General features: G+C 39.6%; 1 long non-coding RNA gene across 1 annotated transcript; it reads right to left on the bottom strand.

Annotated features, from left to right (window-relative positions):
• Positions 1-116: 116 nt before the first annotated feature.
• On the bottom strand, positions 117-12,836 carry LOC104861024. Its single transcript, XR_779884.1, has 3 exons — positions 12,654-12,836; positions 10,041-10,226; positions 117-761 (listed from the first exon to the last, which is right to left on the bottom strand). It is a non-coding gene; the product is annotated as an uncharacterized LOC104861024 (long non-coding RNA).
• Positions 12,837-13,132: the final 296 nt, after the last annotated feature.

The following is a 13,132-nucleotide window of genomic DNA, read 5'->3' on the forward strand; positions in this document are numbered from 1 at the left end:
TTTAACACCATTAATTAAAACACTAAACTTCATGTGTTAGTTTGGCAATTTTATTATGTAAGCAAAAGCCTTGAATTTTAACTTTTTCCTTTTTAAAAAAGGATTGTTAAAATTTGATTTTTTTTTTCAGTGCTGGGAATTGCACATTCAGAGTAGGTATTCTAGCAACCACCCAGTTCCCTAATAAAAGTTGATTTCCTCCAGCAGTAACCCTGTATCTCGACTTCTAACACCATTCAATCAAAGGAACTGGAGCTCCTTCGAAAAATGACTGACTGTGGATATGGAGTGGGAAAGAAACAAAATATGCCTGGAATATCTTACCATGCCAGGAAGTAAGGAGGTGATTTAAAAAAAAAAAATTCTACAGTGATAGAACTGTCAAAGCAACAAGACAAAGTAAAATTGGGTTATAACTCCAACTATGAAAGCCCTGTGTCCCTGATCTATGTAAATGAATAGAAGTCTGCAGAATAATTCCAAACTTTTTTTTTTTAACAATTCACCAAGCAATTTTTGTAGATGCTCCACCTTCAGAAAATGAAACCCAGTGCTGGGCCCCTTATCTTGTCTGCACGTAGTGGACTCCTTCCCAAGAGTACTGTAGGTGAGCAAGGGAAGAGTGTACAGTGGAGAATCTTGGACAGCCCAGCCCGGTGATCGGAGTCCACATGAGCAGTGACAAGTCGTGCTGCGTGTACCTTGGATCCGATGAGAAGGAAACTTTGCCTCTGGTCTTGCTCCTCTGTACGTGACCCTCACTGCAATCAGGGAAACATGATTTAGAAAATGTATCAGTATTTGTTCATTGTGGTGACAAATGTATCACAGTGGGGTTGCAGGAATTGTATTATCTCTTGCAATAATTCTGTAAATCTGAAATTTCTAAAACAAGGATTTTATTTTTTGATACCGGGATCTGACTCAGGACCTTGCCCCTGCCAGGTGGACAAGGGTTTTATTTAAAAAGTAAAGAAAAATCACTTGTCACTATTATTTTCACAGTGGTTGGAGGGAAGGGATTTCTGGTGTTCTCAGATCTAAAGAGGAAATCGTAGTTATGTGATTTGGCCCTGTGAATTTATTTGATCTCACTATTTGACTGTCTACTCTTCCCAGCCTTCCAAGTAATCTCTATCAGAAGAATAACAGTTTATTCCCTGTGAAACTCTCATTCTTTCAAGGAAAAATAATTTTTTTTCTTTTGTTTAAATTTACTTTTAGACATTGAAATTAAAAATTGAGGATACATGGGCCAGGGATTTAGCTCAGTGATGCAGTTCCTGCCTCGAAAGCATAAGGTCCTGAGTTTGATCAGTGGGACTGCCTCTCCCCAGACAGAGAGACTATAGGCTTACTGTTATCAATTAAATTTCCTTGTGAGTATATTAACCTTCATTCCTGTTTTGGTTCCCAGCACTGAAATGTACTCAGCTTCCTAAATACTTCGGTACCGCAGTAGCCTGGATTCCAAAGCACTGTTGTTACCAGTTACCTCTGTAGTCTCCTCACCAGTCTTTCCCACCTTCTGGAAGCTACCCTTTCTCCTCCTGCTAGCTACCTGTTCAAAACCTGGTCTGCCAGAAGTCAGTGCAGACCCTCAGGCTTTATTAGCCTCATTCACTATAACTTCTTTTGCTTTTGGAGACATGATCATTTAGCACTGGAATTATTTTTCCAATTTTCATTGGAAACCATGTTTTTTTTCCTCAGCCCCATCAGTACCTTGGAAGAAACTGTTACCACTTGGTTGGAAGAATCTACCCCTTCTTAGGTTGCCTTTGCATTTTTGCTCATATCAGTTGATAAAAGCACATGTCAAAAAAAAATGACATTCTGATGCTGTGTGAATTGGCTTACGCCACCACAGCAATTGAATAAATCAAATGTTTGTCAAATTTCCTTTTTCATACTGCACTATTCATGTAGGCTTGGTGCTGGAGTGTTGATAAGGTGTGTGAATGTGAAACTAGGATTATAATGCAAGCAGACGTGATCCCTGTGCATTTTAAAAATATCATTAGTTTAAAAGGGTAAACAGCTTTTGAAAGATCACTGTGCCTAAAACCCTTCTCAAAGCTGCAACAATTTAATTGCTGATCATTATGTCCACTAACCGATGATCTAAGTTTGAACATTTTCCGTTTCTTTGTGAGAAGGGTTGCTACAGCAATTAGACAAAACTGGAGTGGTATGCCAGGTTCCAACTGGCCAGAATGCAATTATAGGACTTGATTTCAAATAAGCGATGCTTTGAGTTCTGGCTATCTTCAGTAAATTTTCATTTCCCTCGCTGCGAGTCATCTCGTTCTGCCTCAGTTCGTCATGTCCTTACATTGTAGCTTACATTAAGCACCTCACTTCATGGCATCCAATTAGAGAACCCTTAGATAAGCATGACCTGGCTTGTACACATAAAAATGTTTTCAAAATCTAGCTAGATTCCTTTCCCTGTCTACAGCTAAGCCCACCAGACCAATCTGGATTAACTCGTGGGCTGTAACATCATAAAGAAGGCCTTTTTTCTCCATTACTAGATGTAGTCTCTACTTTGAAGTGAACCAGATTCCATGTTTGGTTAGATTCTGCACTGCAATGTGAAACTAATCAATGGGAAGCTTTTTTCTTTTTAGTTACTTGGACCAGATTTATAGGTGGCCAAACCTAGATGTTACTTATGTATTTTAACAGTGACTATTAAGAAAAAACCCCATAAATTACAATGAAAGCTCAGTGTAACTGGTATTACATGAAAACTCAAATTGTAATTTTTCTTAGTAAATCTGTGATGTATTTTATCTATCTCAGTTTATGTCACCTTATAAAAGTATTTGGGTTATAAGAATGTTAGTATCCTTGAATATGAAGGCAAAAACTTCATGCTATTTGGCAACCACCGACGTCTGATACTTGTCCCTCTATATGAAGTCACATAATTGTGTCTAGTTGGAACCTGGTGAATTGCTTCATTTTTATGTAATTAGAAATATGTATGATTTGTATATGTTGAATATTAAGAAGCTCATATAGACTTCTAAGTAACACACAGTAGATTGTGCATCTGTAATCTTGTAACCTCCTAAGACCTCACTAAAATGCCTACACTTCTGGGAAGATGGAGGAGCAGTAAGCAGCAAAGAAACAGCCTCTCCGAGGTTGGGTGTCCAGACCCTGGAATATAGTAATGTGAGGAAGAGGAAAAGGAGGGAAGTGGGTTCTCAGGACCCAGGATCTGAAGTGAGAATTGAAGCCCACAGGGAGAGCAAGGAAAGAGACTTCAGTGAGGAACAAAGAGGTGGCAAGTGGCACATACTCCTTGAGCAGTCACTCATGGCGTGGGAAGGGCAGCTCAAACCTGCAGAACCACAGCAACTACTGGCAACCACAGAGACCTCCACAGAGAAATGCACCAGTGGAACAGAGCAGTGGATGCAGTGAACTGTAGCGTTTGGTGAGTTTTTGGGTTCAGATGTCCCCCAGGAGAGGGCACTTAGCTCTTAGCCATTTTGGTGTGGGGCCAACTAGGCTCAGAACTCAGAGCAGGTGCAGGGTGGCTCCATCAGGGTGAGGCAGAGTCAAGTTGAAGTCAGCAGAAGTTCAAGCTGGCAGGAGACACATGGAGTGTTGCAGGCTGAACAAATTGGGTCACAGAAACCAGCGTGAGCTTCAGAACAAAAGTGCAGGTTCGCTGGCATTATCCACTACCCTACCAAACTACAGATAGCTTGTTGGGATTAATCAACATGAATCTGGGCTCTTTGTGCCCAATTTTCCTACTAGTGACAGCAGAGACATACCTTGAAGTGGACATTTTATTTTTTAATTTTTCTTGTTTTTGTTTCTTTTTGCTTGATTGTTTGTTCTTCTTTTTATATAAGTGTGAACCTTGTTTCTAGTTTTTTGTTGTTGTGCTGATCTGCTCCTATTTTTATTTCTTCCTGCTCTTTCCCTCCTTTCTTTACAAATTCCCCAAACTTTGCATAATCTTCCTTTGTCCTCCTGACTTGCTTCTAATTTTTTCCTCTTCTTCTATTTCTCTATTTTTTCCTCTAACCCTTTTTAAATTTTCTTCCCCAATGGTAGAATCACCATGTTGAGGGCTTATTTACTGTATACAGTTTTCTTATTTTTGTTTTTGTTTTAGATTTTCATATATAGTTCATATGGCTAAAGGTGGCAAATCAATAGTTACCACAGTTTGTCATTTTCCAGGTTGTGTTTGATGCTATTGTTGTTACTGATTGTACTACTTTAGCCAAGGTGACATAGTTGTTCTAATAAGTTGTTCTTTCTTGTACACCAAGACTGAGATTGCCCAAGGGTCATAAGCAATACTATGGGCCAGTGCTAGAGAACCGGGGACTAGGCCAAATAGCAACTTCTAATCTCCAAAAAATTGAAGAAGTGGGATCTTGCAAAAGACTCAAAACCCCAAAGCCAGATACACCTGGAAGACATCTCTGAGAAGTAATCATTTCCCAAGCATTCTAATATTAGTAATAGAGCTCCTTCCCCAAAACTCGTACAAGGGAGGAAATTACAAAGATCACAGCAGAAGTTAATGCAATGGAAACTAAGAAAACAATACAAAGAATCAATGAATCAAGGAGTTGGTTCTTTGAAAGATTAAATAAAATTAACAGACCTTTAGCCAATCTTATAAAAAAAGAAAAAAAAGAGACTTAAATCCATGCAATTAGGAGTGAAAACTGTGAAATCACAACAATCCTGCAGAAATCCAGAAGATCATCTATTCCTACTTTGAAAACCTATGTTCCAGTAAGATGGAAAACACAGAAGAAATGGACCAATTCATGGATACATGGGAATTACCAAAACTGAATTAAAAATACATAAAATTTCTAAATATATCAGTATCAATCAATGAAATTGAAGATGTAATTAAAAACTTACTAACAAAGATAAGCCAAGGCCCTGATGGATTCAGTGCCAAATTCTTCAAGAAATTTAGAGATGACCTAATGCTGCTACTTCTCAAACTCATGAAACCGAAAGGGGGAAAAAAAATGGAAAGGGAAACAATACTCCCAAATTCATTCCTGGAAACAAGTATTATCCTAATGCCAAAACTAGAGAAGACCCAACCAAAAAAGAGAACTAAAGGCCAATGTAAATGCAAAAATTCTCAGAAAGATACTGGCAAACAGAATACAGCAAATCATCAAGAAGATCGAATATCATCACCAAGTAGGATTCATCCTAGGGCTGTAGAGATGGTTCAATATATGAAAATTAATAAATGTAATTCACTATATTAAAGCCAAGGACAAAAACCACATGACCCTCTCAATAGATGCAGAAAAACTGTTTGACAAAGTCCAACACACATTCATAACGAAAACCCTAAGGAAAATTGGAGTAGATGGTCTTTCTCAGTCTGATAGAAGCCATCTATGACAAACCAACAGCCAACATCATGCTAAATGGTCAAAATCTGAAAGCTTTCATTGTAACAACAGGAACAAGACAAGGATGCCTACTGTCACCATTCTATTCAATATATTACTGGAAACATTAGCCAGAGAAATTAGACAATAGAAATACAAGAAATAAAGATAGGGAGTGAAGAAGTTGAATTATCATTATTTGTGGATGATGTGATACTCTACACGAAGACCCCAAAAGCTCCATGAAGAGACTTCTATTTAATAACCAAATTCAGTAGCATAGCTGGATATAAAGTCAACACTCAGAAATCAATAGCATTCCTGTACACAAATAAACTCACTGAGAGAAACATTAAGGAAACAACACCTTTCACAATAGCATCCAAAGAAATGAAATACTTAGGAATCAATCTAACAAAGGAAGCCAAAGACCTCTACATGGAAAACTACAGAACTCTGAAAAAGATGGAAGAGGATATCAGAAAATGGATAAATATCCCTTGTTCTTGAGTAGGAAGAACTAATACAGAAAAAATGGCCATACTTCCAAAAATTTCATACAGATTTAAGGAAATCCCTACTAAAATACCAATAGTATATATCACAGAATTAGAGAAAATAATCATAAAATTCATTTGGAACCAGAAGAGACCTAGAATAGTGCAAGCATTTCTGGGCAACAAAGGCAAAGCAGGAGATATCACAATCACCAACTTGAAATTATATTACAAAGCTATATTGTAAAAACAGCATGGTACTGGCAAAGAAACAGAGCTGAGGATCAATGGAACAGATTAGAAGATGCAGAACCCCAAACATATTGAGCCACCTTATCTCTGACAAAGGAGCCAGACTCCTTCACTGGAAGAAAGCCTCTTCAATAAGTGGTGCTAGAAACTGGCCTTCCACATGCTGAATATTGAAACTAGACCCATATCTCTCACCATGAAGTAACCTGAAATTGAAATGGATCAAAGATCTAAATATTAAAACAGAAACACTAAACCTGCTGGGAGATAGAATAGGAAGAATTCTTGAAGACACTGATGTAGGCGAAGACTTCATAAACAAAATCCAGATTGCACAGGAGTTATCACAAGGAATTAACACCTGGGAACTCATCTTATTAAAAAGCTTTTGCAAAAAACAAAACAAAATAAGCAAAACTTTTGTATAGCAAAAGAAACCACCAACAGAGTGAAGAGACAACCTACAGTGTGGGAAAAAATTTTACCAGTTGTTCCTCAGACAAAGGGCTAGTATCTAGAATATATAAAGATCTCAAGGGGCCAGAGATTTAGCTCAGTGGTTCCCGCCACCTGCCTTGCAAGCACAAGAACCTGAATTCGATCCCCAGCACCCACAAAAAAAAAAACAAAAAAACAACCGAACAAAAATACACCTCAAAAACATTAGACCCACCTCCCCAATGTAAAGACCCAATCCAATCCAAAGAATGGGCACCTGAAATGAATACACACTTCTCAGATAAAGAAGTAGAAATGGCAAATAAATATAAGAAAAAATGTTTAACATCACTGGTCATTCGAGAGATGGAAATTTAAACAATGCTGAGATTCTACCTCACTCCAGAAAGAACGGCTGCTATCAAGAAATCAACCAATAACAAATAATGGAGAGGCTGTGGGGAACAAGGAACCCTGCTCCACTGCTGGTGGGAGTGTAAACTGGTGTAACCACTGTGGAAGTCAGTTTGGAGATTGCTCAAAACACTAAAACTAGATTCTATTTTACCTAGATATTCCCTTTCTTATTTCCTCAGTATCTTTCTAATTTCCCTTGGCATCTTCTCTTATTCACATGTTTTTGTTTTTTGGTACAGGGGAACTTGGAACGTGCACTTGTAAGACAGGTGGTGCAAACCCTAAGCTAAATACCTGGCCCTCCTTGGTAACTTCTCAAAAGAAAAACATCGTACCACAGCAATATACACAATAGTGGTTATAGTGGCACAGTTCGTAATAGCTAAATCTTGGAAACAGCCCAAATGCCCATCTGCTGATGAATGGATACAGAAGATGTGGGTTTTTCATACATCGGAGTACTACTCCCCCATAAAGAAGGATAAGCTTAGGGCCGGGATTTAGCTCAGTGGTTCTGCTGCCTACCTTGCAAGCACAAAGACCTGAGTTTGCTCCCCTGTACCCCCCAAAAAGAGAAAGACTATAGTTTAAACAAACAAAGGATAAGCTTGTGACATTTCTAGCTAAATGGATGCACCTTGAGACCACAATCTTTACTCTTTTTTTTGTACCAGGGACTGAATTTAGGCCTTGGCGCTTGCAAGGCAGGTACAGGAACCACTAAGCTAAATCCCCAGCCGAGACCACACTCTTATGTGAGATAAATTGGATACAAACATGTAAATGCTGCATTTTGTCTCTAGTGTGAGAAACCAATGGGAACAAAATGTTCAAATAAGAAGGGGAACAAGGGAAGGGGAAGTGGGAAAGGAAAGAAGGGACAAAAAAAAAGAATAGAAGGAAGAAATGGAAGTAAAGCTTTTGTAAATAGGGAGGGGAGGAGGGATGAATCAAGATATATCATGTACGGGTACAAACTCCCTATGATTAATATCATTGTGAATATCAAAAATATACCAATAAAGGGTCTGCTTCATAAATAAGTAAATAAATAAAATGTCTTTATCCAAGGCACAGATCTCTAGGGAGAGTAAAAGGAAAAACAACACACCTGTGAAAGCTGAAAGAGCAGATTTAAAAGGCAACAAACTGAGCAGAACTGAGAACAGCTTGTTTTGTTTTTTGTTGTTTGTTATTGTTGTTTTGAGACAGGGTCTCACTAAATAGTTGAGACTGACCTGGAACTCACTTATGTAGCCCAGGCTGGTCTCGAACTCACAGCAATCCTCCTGCCTCAGCCTCCCGATTACAGGTGTGCGCCACCACGCCCAGCTTCTGGCTTCTTTTCTAAGGGCTTTCACATCTTTCACGTGTGTTCCCACCCTTGTGATGCCATCAGTCTTTTTTTTTTCCCCCAGTACTGGGGATTGAACTTGGGTTCTTGTGCTTGATTCCATCAGTCTTAAGCACCTTACAGAGCTAAGCAGAAGCTGGCTGTTGGACCTCTGTAGCTATGAACTAAGTGAACAACTTGACAAGGGTTTTTAAAAAATTTTAGTTTTGTTTTCCTGGTGATTGAACTCAGGGCCTCATGTATGCTAGGAAGGCTGTACCACTGGGCCACACCCTCAGCTCTTGCTCAGAGCTGAACTCCCTGAATTTATTCTCATAAGGCCATCATAGGAAGAGCTGAGCCAATGAAAAACTAGAACACTCGAGAGTCTGGCATTTCTCTCTCATCTTCCTGGACTGAGGCTAAGAAGGACCAAGGTGAGGGTGTCCTTCTTTTTGAAAACAAAAACATTTTCCATAATTACATCTCTGTTAGCACTGTTAGAGGTGCAGCCAATATACTATGACTATAGACAACAGGGTAGTAAAAGATCATACAAGGGCTGGGGATTTAGCTCAGTGGCACCGCACCTGACTCCTAAGTGCAAGGTCCTGAGTTTGATCCCCGGTACCGTACAATAAAATAAAAATCAATAAATAAAAGATCATACACTAAATTGTGATCAGGGGAAGAGTTTTTGAAACTAACAGAAAGAAGACACTCAGAAAACAAACAAAGATCAACACATACACAAAAATAAAACAGTGGTCAAAATGAACTTGAAGTTCGAGGTCTGGGAGCAGATATAATCATGTAAGTTTGGGGTTCACAGCCAAGGGTGTTTTCAGACATCACTAGCATATCCTAGCGGCCAGGGTACGTCTCAGGTTCTCTAACACCCATCACCTATCTGTTATGCTCTAATGTGGTATTATTACATCATTAAAACATTATTTTTTCTTTTAAAATTTTTTTTGGTATTGGGGATCGAACTCAGGGCTTTGTGCTTGTGAGGCAGGGAGGGTGCCACTGAGCTACATCCCAGCCCTTTATTACATCAAGTTTTTTACGTGAGGTAAAGAATGCTGAGGAAGGTCCAGTGACTTGTTTTTCTTCTTAGAAACAGAGCAACTAAGGGAGAAAGCTGGGCCTTCCAATTTCCACCCCCGGACTCTTTCCGTGATAGCACATCTGTTTCTGTAGGGCCAGTCATCAGAGTAGAGGAGTCAAGCAGGTCGGGTCAAAGAAGCTCTCCCAGGCTGTTTGGGACGGGATCTGTGGCAGGATGTGGCCAGCCTGGCCCTACCAAGAACAGTGAGCGAGCCCAGCTAAGTTCCTTAATCCTCTTGAAGAGAGAAACAGCTCCTGACCTCCCACCTCCTGACCAGAGCTGTCATACATAGAGGAGACCCCAGAGCCCCAGGGCCTCAGAGAAGGCTTTGTCCTGCCTGGAGAAACCTTCATCCAGGCCAAGTATGATAAGCCACAGAAGCAGCAGAAGGATAGCACATTCCTGATGTTTATACCTTAAGGTGAGAATAAAGGGAAAGAAGCCCATGTGCCTGGGCCTTTGATCTTCCTTACCTGCCACAGGGCTCTCCTCCCCGCCCCTGACTTCCTGGGCAGGAAGTGGTGACATCACCCTGTGTGTCAGCCTCCCTGGTTCGTAGTCACCAGGATCGTCAGCAGACTTACCCCAGAGTCCCAGGTCGACCTGTACTCCCCTCTTAGGGGCGTGGTATTGTGCTGAGGCGCTTTTGTTCAGTGAGATTTCCTCTTGGAATATCATCCAAATATCTTCTAACTGCTGTTAACATTATGCTGTATTGGGCTGGGGATTCTGCTTCCTGCCTTAAAAGTGCAAGGTCCCAAGTTCGATCCCTGGTACCAAAAAAAAAAAAAAAAAAAAAAAAAAAAAAAAAAAAAAAAAAAAAAAAAAAGAGAGAGAGAGAGAAATGTGCTCCATTGACCAACTCTATGTTGGAATGTCATGAAGACAGTCACATGAATTACAGTTCATGTTAAGCATTCTTCATTGCTGGCCATAAATATGGTTCTAATGATTTGTCACTACAATGTCATAGAAAACATCTTGGTACTGTACCAAGGGAATTATGGCTTTTAAATTTACATATTTGAAACTTTTTGTTATGGAAGCTTGCAAACAAATATAAAACAGTATAATGAATATTTACTCACCCTCTTGTTTCTTTTTCCCCCTATAATGAGGATTCAATCCAGGGTTTTTGCATTGAACTATATGCCCATCTCTTTTTAAAAAAGATTTTATGTTTTGAGACAAAGTCTTCCTATGTTGCCCAGGCTAAGGTTAAACTTGTGATTGTCCTGCCTCAACTTTCCATGGTGCTAGGACTGCAGGCCTGTGTGACCATGTCTGGCTCCCATTAACCCTCTTAATCAGCTTTAAAAATGATCGACTGGCAGACAGCTTTAATTTAGCTACACTTTCACTTGCTTCCTGTCTTTCTCCTCTTAACTACTTGAACTAAATCTAAAATCGCATTTTATTTAATTTGTAAATATTTCAGTATGTATCAGTTAAGGATTACTTTTTTAAGGGCAGGGGATTTAACTCAGTGGCACCATGTCTGCCTCGCAAGTGCAAGGTTATGAGTTCGATCCCTGGTATTGTAAAAAAAATAAATTACTTTTTAAAAAATATGACCAGGGTACCATTTTGTCCCTCTAAATCAGGAACTTCCTAATCTCATCCAGATAGGTTATTTCAAATTTGAATAGGTTCTTAAAAATTGTTCTTACGAAATGTGACATGCCAGGTATGTCACACCTGTAATAGCAGCATTTGGGAGGCTGAGGCAGGAGAATCCCCGTGATTTTGAGGCCAGGGTGGACTACATAGTGAGACTCTGTCTCAAACAACAGCAACAACAACAAAAAACACCAAATTTACTTCACCACCAAGAGGGCGGCTCTTGAGAGCAGACTTCTGGAGAGAAAGGCAAAGTAGATGGAAAGGAACTTGTACAGCCAACGCTGACATGGAAAGCAGAGAACAAGAAATGGCGCTGAAGTGAGAGAGGAAACCAAAGCCACCAGCGCTGAGCGCTAAACCGGCGGAGCCCGCAAGTGCAGTCTTGAATAACAGAGGACATCAAAAGGCAGCTCAGAAAAAGCCGCTGAGCTCTACAGCCCAAGGAAACAGCTGTCCTGCCTTTGGACTTGGTGCTACAGTACAATTAGATGATTTCCTCCCCCTGCCTTATGTTTTTTTAAGAGGAAAAAAGAAACAAGTGAACATTTTTACTTCTCCTGTTAATGTTACCTTCGAGTCATCTGCATACGTGCACAGTACAGTGTTAGTTACTGTGGAAATCTGGCTGAGAGCAGAGTTACTCACAGGTAGAGATCCTCTGTTGTTTTCGCTACCCAAAACTACTACATTATTTAAAAGTTCCTAAGTGTGTTAAGAGCCATTTAGGATGCAGAAATGGAGGATCACTCGCAAATTTTTAGATATTTTATTTGTTTGGTTTTTTTTTTCCCCAGTTTTTAAATTTTTATTAGTACACGTTTTAGATATTTTATTTGCAAAAAATACAAAAACATTCTATTGAATTATAGCAATTTAAAATTGATTTTTGCCGGGTGCAGTGGTGCACTGCATACCTATAATCCCAGCACTTGAGAGGCTGAGGCAGGAGAACTGTATCAGTTTGAAGCCAGCCTGGACTGCATAGTGAGACCTTGTCTCAAAAACACAAACAAACAAAAAACCCAAACCCCAAACAAAACAAAAAACAGTTACTATTCCCTTTCTTTATAAAAAATGTTAAGAATTATAATCTAAATAGAGTGAACAATTCAGATAAAGAACAAAATAAAACCCAGTTTTAATTCTTTCATATATTAAACCCATGACTTTCCACTCAAAGTGGCTGAAGCAGGAGACTCTTCTTAGTTACTTAGGAAGATCCTGTCTCAAAATAAAAAGTCACAACAGCTGAGGATGTAGATCAGGGCAAAGGTCTTGGGTTCAATCCCCAGTACCACAAATGAATACCCCACTCCCCAACAAACTAAAATCCTCTACAACTTTGTTAATTCTTTACATTACAAAGTATTCCAAGATCGCTTTAGAAAACAGTTACTCTGAATACAGAAGAGGCAGATTCCCCTGGCTCCGCCATTGATTTTTCAGTTGTCAACCTGGTGCTGTGCTGGGTACCACTCAGAGAAACCCTGTCCATACCCTTCCACTTGTAGTCCATTTTGCAAGTGCAGGGTTATTCCGGACATTCTCCAGGTACTGTGTTGTTTACCACATACCTGGTGATGATCTCCTTGTCATTAGATGTTTGTCGTGGAATCATGTGGGATGAAGGACCAGTTCTTCAAATTTCCTATCTCTTGTGGATTAATATTTTGGAAAAATATAAAGTAAGAAGAATGATCTAACAGACATATTTTTGCTGGGTGTGGTGGCAAATCCTGTACTTCTAGTACTTAGGAGGCTGAGGCAGGAGGATCAGTAGTTTGAAGCCAGCTTCGGCAACTTAGCAAGATGCTGTCTCAACACAAAGAGAGCTGAGGTATGTTAGATTTCCCTTGCCTTAAAATGGCTGCTACATAAAATAGCAGCTTCCTCCTTCCCATCATGCTCTGCGTCTTAAAATGGCTACTATATGGAATACAGCCTCCTTCCCTTAACACCATGTTAAAATATGGCTTCTCTTCTTATTCCCAACATGCTCCTCTTCTCACCAAGAGAGCTAACCTGACAATTGCTACCTCCTAGCAACTAGTGA

This window comes from Fukomys damarensis, unplaced genomic scaffold (genome assembly GCF_012274545.1).
Source record: "Fukomys damarensis isolate Sample0158 unplaced genomic scaffold, DMR_v1.0_HiC HiC_scaffold_6, whole genome shotgun sequence".
Lineage (NCBI taxonomy): Eukaryota > Metazoa > Chordata > Mammalia > Rodentia > Bathyergidae > Fukomys > Fukomys damarensis.